At 33.7% G+C, this 16,275-nt stretch overlaps 1 long non-coding RNA gene across 1 annotated transcript; it reads right to left on the reverse strand.

The window, feature by feature from the left end:
- Positions 1 to 1,840: 1,840 nt before the first annotated feature.
- Positions 1,841 to 4,008, reverse strand: LOC126723381 (uncharacterized). Its single transcript, XR_007654250.1, has 2 exons — positions 3,713 to 4,008; positions 1,841 to 2,135 (listed from the first exon to the last, which is right to left on the reverse strand). It is a non-coding gene; the product is annotated as an uncharacterized LOC126723381 (long non-coding RNA).
- Positions 4,009 to 16,275: the final 12,267 nt, after the last annotated feature.

Raw genomic sequence — 16,275 nt, forward strand, 5'->3', positions numbered from 1 at the left:
CTTTGTGGTGGACAAACTACTCTTAATAGTTGTATTAGAAGTACTCTATAATGCCATTTATTTAAAGAAAAGTAAAGGTTAACCAAATGAAAATAATCGGATAGGTGACAAATTTTAACTTTTGCAATTTTATTTTTATTATTATTTTATAACAATGCATGTATAGAAATTTAATTCTTAGATTTTGCTAATAATTGTTTATTTGATAATATGTTTTGGGCGGCCGAAATTATAATTTCTACAAAGAAAATAACCTTAATAGATTATCAAAAACAAAATTTTATCCCAATATTGGTTCAATTAATCATTGTTAAGTTTTATTAATTTTTTTTAGTTTACATTTTTTTGGTGTTTTGGATTGTTCCTATATTACATTTATGATTGTTCCTATAATAAATAAAAATATAATTACGAAATACATTACTCATTATTAGAGTGTGAATAATAAGAAATTTATTATCACGCACAACGCATGGGTTCGCAACTAGTGTTTATAATAGTTGAAACCTATTAGGTAATTGGGATGATAACAAGGACATATTTGGAGAAAGTCAAGATAGAATGATAGATACCATAAATGGTGCATCTTGAGACAAATAATGACTAAATCTTTGTCAATATTGGGTTCCAATATATTATGAAGCCAAAAGTAATCTGTTTCTCATCTGTAATTTGGACTTATCCCAAAAAAAAGAAAAAAAAATTCTATTTCTCATCTGTAATTTGGATTTTAATTTCAGGTAAGTAAAGAACCTGACCTATAGGAAAGACATTTGGCTTTGGGGGATCTTCAAGGCCTTGTACTGTGTGAAGCAGCCAAAGTACCAAGGCTTACCAGGCTTTTCTATCCCATAGCACAGATTAAGAAATCCCGGTAAGTACTCTTTACTTTAGAGTTGCAATACCCTATTGGAGAATCTTATGGCCTGTAAAAGAAAGGAGAGCTTTCTTGCTGTATCTGAATCTTATTGATCAGTGATAAGCCAAAAACGTATTGACCCCTTGTGATGAATTAATTGATTAATTAGCCAAGTTTATTAATTAATCAAATTAACATGCAAACACGTGGTAGCACAAACAAATCACCAATTAAACTAAGTATGCAGCAAAAAATAAATTGACACAGTGATTTGTTTACGAATGGGGAAAACCAACATGGCAAAAACCCCACCGGGTGATTTTAAGATCACCACTCCCAAAATTCTACTATTATCACAACAAGCGGTTACAAGTAAAGGAATCCTAGTACCTTATACCAACCTACAGTTGAACCCTTACCCCAATACCTAATTGGACTTGTTCTGTAATGACAATTTCTCATTTTGATACACAGCTCCCAATACGTGACTAACTAATTGCGCGGATCCCAGTACGTGACTTCAATCACCAACTAGAGAAGATTGTTGGCTGCAAAGTTCTTCAGTTCATCCACGATGAAGATCAAGAAGATACTTGGTCATAAAACCCTACGGTGCACAAACACAACAACTTCTTCACAAGAACGATGAATTAGGACAAATTCTGTCTCAAGTCACAATTTGCTTGAACAAACTTTGCTCAATACTTGTGCAACTTGTGAACTCTTTGACGGCCCTTAAAACAATCTTTTTATATGTCTAGGGTTGTGAGAAAAGAAAACTCAAACACATAATCACGGATTGGAGTCAAAACAGAACTGAAATTCTGTTTTTCATAAACCTCAACAAATACTGTTACACCCCAAACCCCAAAGGGTTTGAAGCATGAGAAAGACATCTCAAAGTACCTGTAGATTTTTTTTTCTTTCTTTCCTTTTTGACAATCCAATCCACAAAATTATATCAAGTTCTAATATCAAGGATTATCATAATAATTCCATTGAATATACTCTCAGAGTAAGTTAGAGCTCTAAGCAATAATTACAAAGACCATTGGCCACAAAAGAATAGAGGTTTGAATAATTAATTACATATCATCAGCTTGTCTCATCAGTGGGAAATAACATCACAGCCACTATAATATACAAAAGAATGAGTCAAGCCTATTCTAAGATGTACATCATCTAATATACCCATTACCAAAGTTCAGCCTCCATTAGTAGTTAGTCTAACTACTATTAGCCACCAAAAAGCTGTCTCAAAAGACCGTTGCCTACTCTGAAATGTTATAAAATAATGGGATGAGACAGAGCCCAGTAAGTAGCATAATTAAAGGGGGTGGGGGAAATGCAAGTTTCATGATGGTAACAATTTACAAATCATGCTTTTAATTCGGGAGTTTCCAAATAGTTTCTACAAAACCATTTCCCAAAAATAATATGACAAGAATGAATAAATTGACACAGCACAAAGCTTCTCAAAATGTTCTCATGAGATTACATACTATATATTCCTCGAAATATCTCAACATGAAACTACTTACTATACTGTAAGCAATAACAACACCGTTCCAAACCAGAAAATCTAACCCAAGGCCACATGATAATCGCCGACACAAAGCCGGAACTAAACTGCCGACACAAAGCCGGAACTCATCGCCGACACAAAGCCGGAACTAATAACCATCACAAAGACGGGTGCTAAGATACTAATGTCACATAGACTATAGTATCTAGCTAGGTAATCACCGAGTAATCACATGTCACAGCACATGGGTAGAACATAAAGAGCTCACATAACTTTCATTCAAAATACATAATTCACTTCTAAGTAGTTTCATAAAATATTTGAATGCCCAAGATATTCACAAGGTTCTCAAAGCCTTCAACTCATTTCTTGCCAAAGAGATTTTGTATTAACTTCCCAAATAACATAGGCCAAGATAAAGCATCTTTATATTTTTGCAAATAATGCAATAAATCCATAATACGCATTTTCTAGAATTTAATCAAAGATGCTAGTCTTTTCTTTGCTAACAAATCATGCAAATCCCCCATATGCAATAAGAATATGCATTTTCATATATAATCATATATAGTAGGGTCATAACACAACACCTTTTAGAAAAACATAGTTCCATCATTAATTTTCCAAAATGTGTTTGACCCAAAAATAATATTTATGCAACGTGATTATTTTTCCAAAAATCCCATTAAAAAGCTACTTACCTCGCAACCCACAAAAAACCTAATTTTCCAAGCTCCAAAAGAAATTAGCTAAAACCTAAACAATACCAAGCAAACCTATCAAAATAAGCATAAAGCTTGAAATTGTATCAAGCTACATATTAGGAATTGCCAAATAAGCACTAAATTAGGCAAGCCTAGATTTAGCCTCACAAATAATATTTTCCATCTCCAAAGTTTCTTAACCAATTACTTTACAAGACATAGACTCCCATTATACTTATGAATCATACAAGGTATTATTTCTAACATCAAAACCCCAATAATTTATAAATAGTTTCCACAAGGTTTTCACAACATCATCAAGAGACCCATGATACCAAAATCACAATATCCTTTCAAACAAACAATTTAGATCTTTAACTAGCTCCAAATAAACCATAAAATTATATTCACAATTTATTTCACAAGATATACCTCAAAACCCCTAAATTTTCACCATAACAAGCCTTAGATACCCAACATTGTAAAAATCATGAACTCACTCAACAAATACATCCACCAAGACCAAAACCCATACATACAACACATGAATATCATTATTAAAGCTTGGGTAAAATAACCTCAAACAAGAACATAATACTCATCAAAAGAGATTAAAACTTTTACCTCAATTAACTTATGTGAAGGTGTGATGTTCTTGAGGATTTTCTAGTGATTTTGCCGGAAAAAATGGTAGAGGTGATGATGAGGAATGTACCGGTGGGAGGGTGAGGGAGAGGAGTGTGTGTATTGTGTGTTGTGTTGACTGAAAGAGAAAAAGAAAAGGAGAACAAGAGTGAGAGTGACCGGCCAAGGAGAGAAAAGAGGGAGTGGATTGTGTGATGGGTAGTGGGGTTAGGTGGGGAGCACGTGGGAACCAACAATCTGATCCTTTTTTTTTTTTTTTTTTTAACTGATGGGACGTTACAAATACCCTATCTGTCGAGTTGCTGTCGAGTCACGAGCTTCAACAGCTCTACAGGTCTCGATAAATAGCTAGCTGTCGAGCTTTAATGAACATCACTTCTTCAGCTTGTTTCTTGGACAGACTTGCATGGCTTTAACACTTGATCTTGAAACACAGTTTCTTGAAGTATTAAACACATCCTAGATCTACCCAATTACAAGTAAAGTGTGTTTTGTCAAAAGATTAGACAATTACATGAAATAGTGACATATGTTCTTAACAAGTGAATCACATATGTCCTAACAATTAGAAAATGAAAAAATGAGAAAGCTCAATTAACAAAATGTACAGGCTCTGTTTTATATACAACTAACAGCTCTAACAAACTAAAAAAAAAAAGGAATAGAACAATAGATACAAGACATGTGGCTTAATGACATGTTTAAAGCCGAAACTAATAACAGAAAACAACTCACATGTCTGCCACACAGGTTTTCACTAATTCAGACGACATCATTTTTAACTGCTTCTTCTTTCCTTTTAGTGAAATGTCTTCCTTTGCTTCTTCAAGTTTTCCCTTCTGCTTATTAAGTTTCTAGACTTGGTTTTCATCTTGAATTTCAACCCTCCCCCTCAAGTCTTGAATTTCAGGATTCAAGACTTGATCTTCCAAACAAGTATCTTTAGCAGTTGGAGCAAATATGTCAATCATGCCCAGCTTATTCATCAATCTGAAAAAGGATGGTGCCTTGGCAAAAATATCTGCTACTTGAAGATTACTTGAAACATGGAAAATCCTTATTACTCCTGCTATTTTGTCTCTCACAAGGTGGCAACCCACCTCTACGTGCTTTGTTCACTCGTGAAATACTAGGTTAGCTGTAATGTGTAAGGTAGCTTGGTTATCACAGAATAGAATAGCACTTTTAGGGTGATCAATTCTCAAATCTCTAAGCAGTTATAGTATCCAAATTATCTCACAAGTTGTGGTTGCCGTAGCTTTTTACTCTGTCTCAGCAGATGACCTTGAAACTGTGCTTTGTTTCTTTGATCTCCAAGACACTAGCAACCTACCCAATCTACATCACAAAAGGCCTTAACTTGCAAGTCTAACTTAGCAGGAAAGAAAAGTTCTTTGCCAGGAGAACCCTTTACATATTGAAGAACTCTATGAGCAGCTTTCAAATGAGATTCTCTAGGCTCAGAAAGGAATTGACTTAATCTATGCACTGTATATGTAATATTTGGCCTTGTTAAAGTCAAATATAGAAACCTACCAATCTTCTATATTGACTTGAATCTACAATTGGCCTTCCTTCATCTTTGGAGAGATGAAGATTCTGCTCCATTGGAGTGTTGACTAGTTTAGAACCAATCAAACCTGTGTCTTGTAGAATCTCCAATGCATATTTCCTCTGATTCAAGGTAATTCCTCTTTCATTCCTTGCAACTTCAAGTCCCAAGAAATACCTGAGGGAACCAAGATCTTTTAAGCCAAAATTCTTGTCAGGTACTTGCTTTAGATCAGTTATACAATCAGTATCATTCCCTGTGAGAAGTATGTCATCAACATACACGAATAGCACTATAAAGGATGATCCTTGAGTATATGTAAAGAGTGAATAATCAGCCTTAGATTGGATGAAACCAAAATTCAGAATTGTATAGGAGAACTTGGCAAACCATTGCCGAGAAGCCTATTTTAAACCATATAAACTCTTGTTAAGCTTACAAACTAACACACTATTACTGCCAAAAACATGCTCCCCCTTGCTGTGGAAGCCAGGAGGAAAAGACGTGTAAACTTCTTCATCCAAATCCCATGAAGAAAGGCATTATTAACATTCATCTTATGTAAACACCAGTTTTTCACAACAGCCATAGAAAGAACAATTCTAATTGAGACAAACTTTGCTACAGGAGAAAAAGCATCTGTGTAACCCTTCGCCACAAGATGAGCCTTATACCTCCATCAAAATGATATTTGACTTTGTATACCCACTTATCGCCAATAGGAATCTTACCAAGAGGTGAAGAAGTCAAGTTCCAAGGGTTCTTAAGTTCTAAAACATGGATTTCTTTGTCCATAGCAGTTTTCCAATCTGGAGATTGGACTGCTTGATGGAAAGATGTAGGTTCATTAGGGGTAGCTTGGGCAGCAAAAATAAAATGTTTATAGGCTTTATTAAGGTAAGAGTAAGGAAATTTGAAATGTCATATGGCAGACCTGAAGGAGGTTTGGATAGAACAGTGTGGCAAGAATAATCTTGAAGGTAAGAAGGGGCTTTGTGAGGTCTAGATGATCTTCCAATGGAAGAAGGCCTTTGAATAGGATTAGGAACTAAATCAGGTTCAGTACTATCAATAGTAGGTGTAAGTGTAGAAGAAGGAACAAAATCAGTACTATGAGTAACATCTGCAGAAACAGTACTGCAGAATCAGATGGTGGGGAAATAACAAATGATGGGGAAGATGGTGAATTTGGAATGCAATGTGGAAAAACAAATTTGTGAAGAAGATCAGAATTATAATTGGAATTAGAAGGAGAGGAATGAATGGAGACAAAGGGGAAAACAGATTCATAGAAATAGATATCTCTAGAAACAAAATTAGTGTTGGATTCTAAATCCAAGACTTTGTACCTTTGATACCATGAGGGTAACCAAGGAAAACACATTTTCGAGCTCTAGGAGCAAATTTATTTCTGTTGTGAGAAAGAGTAGAAATAAAGCACAAGCATCCAAAGGTTCTTAAATGAGTATAAGGAGGTTGGTTGAATAGAAGCTCATAGGGATTTTTATATTTCAAAACTTTTGAAGGCAGTCTGTTTATGAGATAAACAGCAATAAGTATGCAATCACCCCACAAGTTTAAAGGTAAGGAAGATTGAAACTTTAAGGCTCTGGCAACATTTAAGATTTGTTGATGCTCGCACCCTCCATAAGTCCACCCGTTCTTAAGTTGGGGGAGTAGGTGCCATGTTAGTTAGAGCCCAATACATTGTTGATTTGTTGTGATGAATTTCAAAGCTGGCTGTGCAAGTCAATACTTAATTCTGACCTTGCCTTGGAAGCACAGAGTGGTGGCCCTAGTCTATATACCTTAGAAAGTAAAAATAAATTGAATTTCTAGCTTCATTTTTTTTTTTCATACTTGTTAGCATTCAATAATTAAGACTTATTGCCTTTCTTTTTAAATTTTATCTACTTCAGTTGTATGGGATAAGATGTAACATATTTTCTAATTATAGGTTCTTTCTTTTTTATTGGAGGCATGCAAGCACTAATGCAATTTGAGAAGTAGGAAGCATATGAGAATCAGATTGGTGGTTTAGGGTTTTTTTTTTTTTTTTTTTTTTTTTTTTTTTTTTTTTCTCTTTTAATTAGTCATTTTGAAAACTTGGAACTATTTGAATACTAGGTTGGTATTTTAGTTTTTACATGAGATTGGAGTTCAATTGGAATTGAACAATTGTGTTTATGTTTATATTTTGAATTAGGCTATTAATTTTTTATCATCTGAAAGAGTGCATCCATTTTTTTTTTTAAACAAATACTTATTTCAACGGTTATAAATTGTTGAAACTTATCTTAAGACAACTTTTGTCAACTATTCAGTGCATGTGGATAAAGGTAATAAGCATACTATATGCGCATATGTTTCAACGGTTTTTAATAATTTTTCGACATTTAATAACAATTGATAAAGGTGAACCACATTTTTCAATGGTCACATAGGCTGTAGAAAAAACTTCTCGACATCATTTTTAGTAGCGATTCTTAACGATCATTTTAACTGTCGAAAATATTTTTTTCAATGGTTTCTAGTACTTTTTTCAATGGTTTAGCCTAAGTTTATTGTGGGATTAATCTAGGTAAGAAACCTAGGTTGTCTTGCATCATTTTGTTTCATCATATATTTTTATATTTATAGATTTTCCCAGCAAACTTTGTAATTTTATAGAAAAAGGTGCTTATTATAGAGCTAAGAAGAAAGAAGAGAAATTCAGCTCTGTGGGAATGCCTCTTTACAGGAAGGAAAATGAAAAAAAAAAAAAAAAATATATATATATATATATATATGAAGAAGAAGAAGAAATTATGCAATTGGTTAGGTGTAGTGGGAGGCAAATGACCTACCACCACCTATTAAAGGGAGTAGTTAGGCACCTACCAGGGTCACGTGTCTTCATGCACCCTAGATGTGTCGCACCTGCTTATTGTTGCGCCATCACACTTGCCTTTTTGATGCCAGATCCGTCTTTGCTTTCTTATCTTTTCCTTTCTTAGCTTTTTCTCCTTTTCCACATTCCGTAAATGATATCCATATTTCCTACACTTAATACAAGCAATAGGTATGTCTATAGATTCTTTCAATTTTAGTAAACAGTCTTTTTTATCTTTTAGGTGATTGAGAAGATTTTAATCTTTAGAAATTGTGGAAAGATCCATAATAAACACTAGAGTAGAAAAGAAAAGTGATAGTTTTTTTGACCTAGCTACTTGAAAGAATGAAAGCTTTAAATTCAAAAAGAGAATTTGAACCTCATCATAGATCACCTTTAACAAAAACCACAACAAATAATTGGCATAATGAAAGGATTAGTGTAATAGAAAACTAGCATATAAATAGTAGTAGAGAAGATGATAGAGAACTAAAAGCAACTGAAAGACTTATAGCCATAACATATAAAGACAATAAGAAAAACGAAAGACTATGAGAAACATAACAAGAATCATGAGTTGAAAGACTTAAAGACAACTTTCATAGAAAAGAAAGACAATAGTCATATTGAAATAGTGCAAGACAAACTAGACATAATTGATGAAGACAAAGAAGAAGCAATGATATGGAAAGGCAATAGTATTCTTAAGCTAACCAACTCAAAAGAAACTCTACATAAGAAGTTAGATATAGAAAAAGACATAGTAAAAGGAAGAAACATGATGAGGAAAGAGAAAGAAAATGATAGTTTAGTCAACAAATGATGGAAAAATAATAGTTCTAAGATAAAAGATATTTTAAAGGAAAAAATTGATGAAAGACTAAAATCAATTGAAAGATCAATGATATAGTTGGCTTTTCTCCTCTTTTTTTTTTTTTTTTTTTTTTTTTTTTTTTTTTTTTTTTTTTTTTTTTTTTTTTTGGTGTGTGGGTTTTACCGTGTTCTCATTTTTTTTCGTTGGAATGCCCAGAGAAGATTTTGGTTTCTTTTTAACTCTTTTTATACAAAGGGATTGAGCTTTGGTGGAACTTGGTATGTGAAACAATTGGCCCTTAATGCACATTTACAATACTACATACATTGGGCTTGCATTTTCTACTATTAAGGCCCGAATTTATTGGGTCTTGGGCTGACTTCTCCAAGTTTTATTGGTTTTGGGGCTTATGTTTTATGCTTCATTGGAACGGTTGCTCAACGAAGCTTTGATCGAGAGTCAAACGTGCTTACATAAAGCTTTTAACCTGCATTGCATAAGACATTTGAAAAACATAATTATATAGCCGCACATATAGTTATTTACAAGAGGGCATATCTTTTCCACTTCATTTGCATATATTGAAGACAAAGTAATACTATTACTATATAGCAATAATGTATCTGTCTTTATGTGCCTATTTTCATCTTCATGGATTTTCTTAAGGTAGATCATGACGGCAACAATATTAAACTTATGTAAAATCTTACTCAATTTTAAGGATGGCTTCGGATTCATCTTTCATGTACAACATTTTTACAAAGAACAATTTTTTCTCTTAATTATAAATTTGTAATTGACCAATCAACAAGCAAGAAAGTAATTAAAATGAATGGTTATAATATTAGAACTTGAGATTCTCTTTCAAAAAGTTAAAGTAAATAAGGAGAAACTAATTAAGAAACATAGCTATGAACGGTTATAATATTAGAACTTGAGATTCTCTTTCAAAAAGTTAAAGTAAATAAGGAGAAACTAATTAAGAAACATAGCTATGAACGGTTATAATATTAGAACTTGAGATTCTCTTTCAAAAAGTTAAAGTAAATAAGGAGAAACTAATTAAGAAACATAGCTATGCTATGGTGCAAAAGAGACACTGCTTGAATCACAAATTAGAAGCAACTTCATCAATTGAACGCATAAGTTTCATTACAAATTAGAAATAGCTTCATGCCTTCATCAATTGAGTACAAAACTGGATATTGTAAAAGATATTTTTCATTTGTTTCTTGAGTTATGAAAAAATAATAGAGCATATTCAAGAGGAGAACTCATTCACTAACAATATAAGTTCTGCAATGAAAATCATCTTGGTACCATTTTGAATGGTGTGGTCAAAGAAGGATGTTTAAGTACTATTCCCGAGTAAATATTTGCTTGATGTTTTTTTGTTTCTTCCAATTTTAGTGTTCCAGGCTTCCAGCAACTCCACCACTTGCTTTGGCATCATCACCCAAAAGACACCAAACAAAAAAAACACCATTTTGTCTAAGACTCTAAATGTGTTCATGTACATTCTGGGATTCACCTTTGAATTTGGGGGACCTGGTGGACAGTGTGCCAATTAAAAAAAAATGCACCAATTATTTGTTGTGTGAATAAAATGGAATTTGTAAGAAGAGTCCCTTTGTTTTCTTTAATATATGCAGGTATAGAATTTGTTTTTATCTTCACATGTTTCATTCTTATTATTCTTTGAATGTTCTAAATATAGATCTATGTTCTTCATATGCTTCTAAATGTAAATCTTGATTCTTGGCATGAATTTGTTGAAAATCCTTATGATGTTTAGAATGTAGATTTAAGTACTTCACATGCTTCTATACGTAGATCTTAACCCTTTATAATTTTTATGTTTTAATTCTTGTTTCAATGTTTGAGTTTTTAGATCTAAGATTATTTTCTTGTTAGAATCTTCGATCTGACATTTTTCCATGCTAAAAAAAATGTTTTCTTCATGATATAGAAGAAAGTCGAATGGTTTATGTTGGCTAAAGTTTTGAGAGTATGAGAGAAGAATAGGTCTTCTCAATCTCAAAAATTTTGGTGAAAATGCAGATCGAATCTCTCAAGGCCATTCCTGTCACCTATAGAATAAAAGTGCATAAAGAGAATATTTGATATGCCTAAGAAATGATCAAGACGGCGTCTTTGGCTTAGAAAAAGAATAAAAATAAAAAGGAAAGAAACTTTAGCTTGATGCTATAGTCAAATGAAAGCTATTCCAAGCCATTGTTCAAAACCCAAAAGCCACTTCACACACGCAGGGAGAGAGAGGGAGAGAATAATCCATTTCTTAATAAAAATATTATATTATTAATAAAAGGTTTGTAAATCTTTTTTTTTTTTTTTTTTTTAATTTATACATGAAATTTGATATATTAAATTTTGTTTTCTCTTTATTCGATTTTCTGGTCAAATCCAATGGCAGAAGATGTGATTGATAGTACGGAAAACATGAAGCTTACAGCTGATGATGTAGAAGTTATTTCTATTTCAGATGAAAGTTGGAAGCTATTGAAAGTTGTAACCTAAGCCTCATCGGTAAATTTCTCACGTGCAAAAGTTTCAATAAAAGGGCAGTGAAGAACACTTTAAAAGAGCATGGGGTCTGGAAGATAAGGTGTAGATTCTAGAGGTAGGGTCAAATCTGTTTCAATTCAAATTCCAATCGGAGTTTGAAATGACCCGAATACTCAGAGACAGTCCATCGACGTTTGATAATCAACTACTCATGCTACAGCTTTGGAAAAAAGGGATGAACGTGGGGAATGTACAAATGGACTATGCTTCCTTATGGGTTCGGATATGGGGTGTCCCATTTGATATGGTCTCTCCCCAAGTAGCAACAGAAGTTGGCAGCAGATTAGGTGTGGTGGAGGAGGTGGAATGGAGAAGAAGACAAGATGATCTAAATTTCTTCATGAGAATGCGTGTTGCACTGCCTATTACAAAGCCACTCAGACGATGGGGAGTTCATAGCTGGATCGGATGGTGTGAGTACGTGGGTAACTTTTAAATATGAAAGATTTCCCATGTTTTGTCATTACTGTGGTATGATTAGGCATGATCTGAGACATTGTGCAACACACTTTGCAATGGAGAAAGATGGAAAGAAGGTGGAGAATCAGTATGGTGATTGGTTAAAAGCCGTAGGGGGTCTCAAAGACCTCCATTTAGGCGTGGCATGAGAAAATATTTTGGTTCCGCTGATGTTAAGGATGGTATTCTAAAACAGTCGACAAACCACCAACTAGAGTTTGGAGAGCTAGCGGCGACGATGAAGAGTAATACAGAGAAACGTAGTTTGAGTAGCTGTCACGGTGAAGGAATTTCCGTGATTTCTGGAGCTGTCCCGAATTTCCAGCAAAGTGATAAGGTGACTACGGGAATCCATGCTAACATGAAGGGTGGGATTATCGTGAATTTAGGAACGGATACGGATATCCAGCAGATTGATGATGGTGTTGCTCATGATACGGATGGAACTTTATCTCCCTTAATGGATGAGATAAAGGGAGATTCAAATTTAAATAGAGAAGCTGGTATTGGCCCTATCATTTCTACTTCCAATCCAGTCTCTGCACCTTTTGGGCCTATCTTATCAAAACCCAAAGTAACTTGGACTAGAATAAATCGTATGGACTTTGGGCCGAGTAGATTTACAAGGGCTTTCAATTTGATAACACTTGGTGTGGGTGCAAGGGAGGAAAAGGAATAGAGTCACCACTTAGTTATATGGTCTAGGAACCATCGCCTAAGGGAGGAAAAGGAATGGAGTCACCACCTAGTTATATGGTCTAGGAACCATGAATATAGCTTTCTTTCGAAGAAGGACCTTTTGATCTTACTATCAAAGTTTTGGTTCGAAGTTTAGGTACGTTCTTAGGAAGGTGTTAGGCATTCAAGATCGCCCAACCCTAAGGTTGGCGTCCCATCATTATGTCCTATGTCTTAACTAGACATGGGAAAACGAGCAAGTCGGGTTGGGTCAATTGAGTTGCGAGTCAAATAGGTTGTTGGTCAAAAACAAATCATTTTAAACAAATTAAAAACGGGTTCGGATCAATCGGGTTGGGTTGACCCATATTTTTCACATGATTTTTTTTTTTTTTTTTAAAGAAAATAACATGTATTTGCCATTTGAAAAGTCATGCAACAAATTATTTGATGTAAAATGCATTACTTTAAATTCACCACTTATATCAAGAATGAACTCAATTAAACTTATTAATACTTATTCAATGATTTTAAAATTATACAAATCCTAACATTGCTATCTAAAACAAAATAACACAAATAAAAGTAAAACAAAAATGCACAAGTTTTATTCTCTACACAATATTAACATCCCAAAATATTTAAAAAAATTACAAATGACTTATTGGATAACTCATTTGACAAAGAATAAAAATATATAAGAAATTTACAATCTTGAAAATTAATTTTATAATATATTATCAATTGTGGTTGGCACTCTATTTCAATTTGAAATATATATGCATTAAAGTTTGATGGTTTACTTATTTATACATGGTCTCTTTTATGAATATCATATCATTGTTAAGTAACATACACTCTAGAAAATATCATAATTTATTTTGAAAAACCATTTATTTTGGACATAAATTGTTAAAAAATAGGTCTAAGCATTCATAATTTATGCTAATTTGATACTTTGGCTTCACTATTTTCACACTTGTGAATGTTTCTCACACGTCTACAATTTTAAATCTATGTTTTAACACTACTGTAACTAGATTATCTTAGCATGTACTTTGCTATTTGATATCTAAAAATCTTTACTCATTACAGAATGCTCAACTATTCATTTTTTAATTAATTTGCATGTAGTTATGTAAATGTCTTAATTGTTTCCTTAAACCTCACAACAAACAATTAAACCAATATTGTCTTTTTTTTTTTTTTTTTTACCAAAAAAATATGGTTCGGGTTTGGGTCGGGTGAGGTTGACCTGTAAAAAACATAGGTCGGGTCATAGGTCAACCCGTTTTTCCTTCAGGTCAAAAAAATCAAGTACAGGTCAAGTATTTTTCTAGTTAGGTCAGAAAATTATGACCCGTTTTTCCATGTCTATTCTTAACCCTATTAAAAACCATTTAAACACTTGCATTCTAAACTCACACACACACTAACATGCATCTAACAAACGAACATGGAACCTTTAACCCTAAATGAGCGTACTTATCTATCCACAAAACGAAAGAAAGTCAAATACACAAAGAAAATCCTAACATTCATCTAAAACCAAATAGCAACTTAAACATGGCAACTAGCATATCATCAAACAAAACATATAAAAAAACAAATGCTAACATACTAGAAACCCTAATCATGCATCTAAAAACCTAAAACAAATGCGTGGTCATAGCCAATGCGTGACTTACCTTTTACCTACTTTTCAGTAGCACAGCACCTATGGCATCTAACATACTAGAAACCCTAATCATGCATCTAAAACCCTAAAACAAATGCGCGGTCATAGCCAATGCATTACTTACCTTTTACCTACCTTTCAACAACACAGTACCTATGACACCAATGTATGAACATGTGAATGAATGGCATGGCATTAAAACAAGAAACAAGCATGAAACATTAATCTAAACCCTAATCTAGACATATGATAACAACAAGCATGTTAAAAGATGAGCAAGCATTTTATGAGGCTTAAAAACATATGAAAAAGAGGCTATGCAAACAAACATGTGAAGGCAAAAACAAAACAAACAAAAATTAGGGTTTTCTAAGTAACGACATCACACATGCTAGAACAGGTCTGCGTATGCATGAGTTCAACCTACGTGCATAGGCTAGATCATGAGTACGCAAATCTTTACCCAAAAACCCTAATCAACACAAAAATCATCACGCATGCTAGAACAGGTCTGCGTACGCATGAGTTCAACTTGCGTGTATAGGCTAGATCATGAGTACGTAAATCTTTACCCAAAAACCCTAATCAACACAAAAATAGAGAAAGAACTAAACAAGACATAAAACGTAAAACCTAACAACCTAGCATGCTCAAAGACATAAAGAAAACCTAAAACTAACCTAAACAAACATATAAAAGCATAAACTAAACAACAACAAAAAAGATTAAAACAAAGACTAAAGCGGAAAATAAAGAGAAAAGCTTAAAAAGAATACCTTAAAAGCAAAAGCTCCTAGGCTTTATTTTTTACCATTCCCCTCAGTCAAATCTATCACAATTCAATGAAAGAGTGATTAGTAATCTTAAACTTGAAGGATTGGGGCCAAAAAAGGTCACAATCAAATAAAAATGACTTGAGGGTGTTTTGTGAAAAATTCCATTTTGATTCACTATTTTCTAGTGAATTTTAGATTTTTCCCGTGGGATTTCCATGTGTTTTGAAAATGTACTGTGTAAGGCTTTTTATAGTTGAAAAAATAGGGTTTGGAATGACTCCTAGACGATGTGGGATTCATTCCAAACCTCAACCATTACTGCAAAAAACTTGTTTTTCTTATGCTTCTAAAACCCTAGCTGCATGCGAAGGATCATGCCTGCATAAGCATATATTAGCTCGCGTACGCAAGCCAAGGGCTACTTTGGTCATTTTATTTCCAAAAATAGATTTTTGCTTATTTAGAATGTTATATTTTCCATTTTAACACTCCTCAAATCAATTCAACATCTGATTGGGCTCTAAACTGGCCTTGGGCCTTAGAGTTCAAGCATCATTAGGGAATGGGGGAGTCATAAAGGGTACAAAATGTAGTGTCTACACTTGGCAAGAGGGATTCAACATCTAAGGATATTGTAAGTTTGGATGTGGAGCAAGAAAATTTATGGGTAAAACGTGGAAAGGTAGACAGTGAGGAAATTGCTAATGTTGATGAATCAACGGGGGTGAAGAGCCACCCTTGTCGAGAGTAATGAGGATTCTAAGTTGGAACTACTAAGGGTTTGGGAACCCTTGGACAGGTCATAGCCTTCGCAAGATTGTGAGGGAACAAGCTCCCAATGTGTGTTTTTCTCATGGAAACACAACTAGATAAAGAAGGGTTTAAGAAACTTTACACTTGCCTTTTCTGAATCGGATTATTGTTAAATGTACAAATTCAGGGAGAGGATTAGCTTTTATTTGGAAGAATGACGTATTGATGGAGGTCATTAATTTTACTATTAACCATGTTTTGGCTAAGGCGATAAAGGATGACGATTTTACATGGTTTTTGACTTGTTTTTATGGGTGGCTGGCAATACAAGAACAGGAAAAGTCGTGGAAGTTATTGGCTCACTTGAGAACATT

Source organism: Quercus robur, chromosome 4 (genome assembly GCF_932294415.1).
Source record: "Quercus robur chromosome 4, dhQueRobu3.1, whole genome shotgun sequence".
Lineage (NCBI taxonomy): Eukaryota > Viridiplantae > Streptophyta > Magnoliopsida > Fagales > Fagaceae > Quercus > Quercus robur.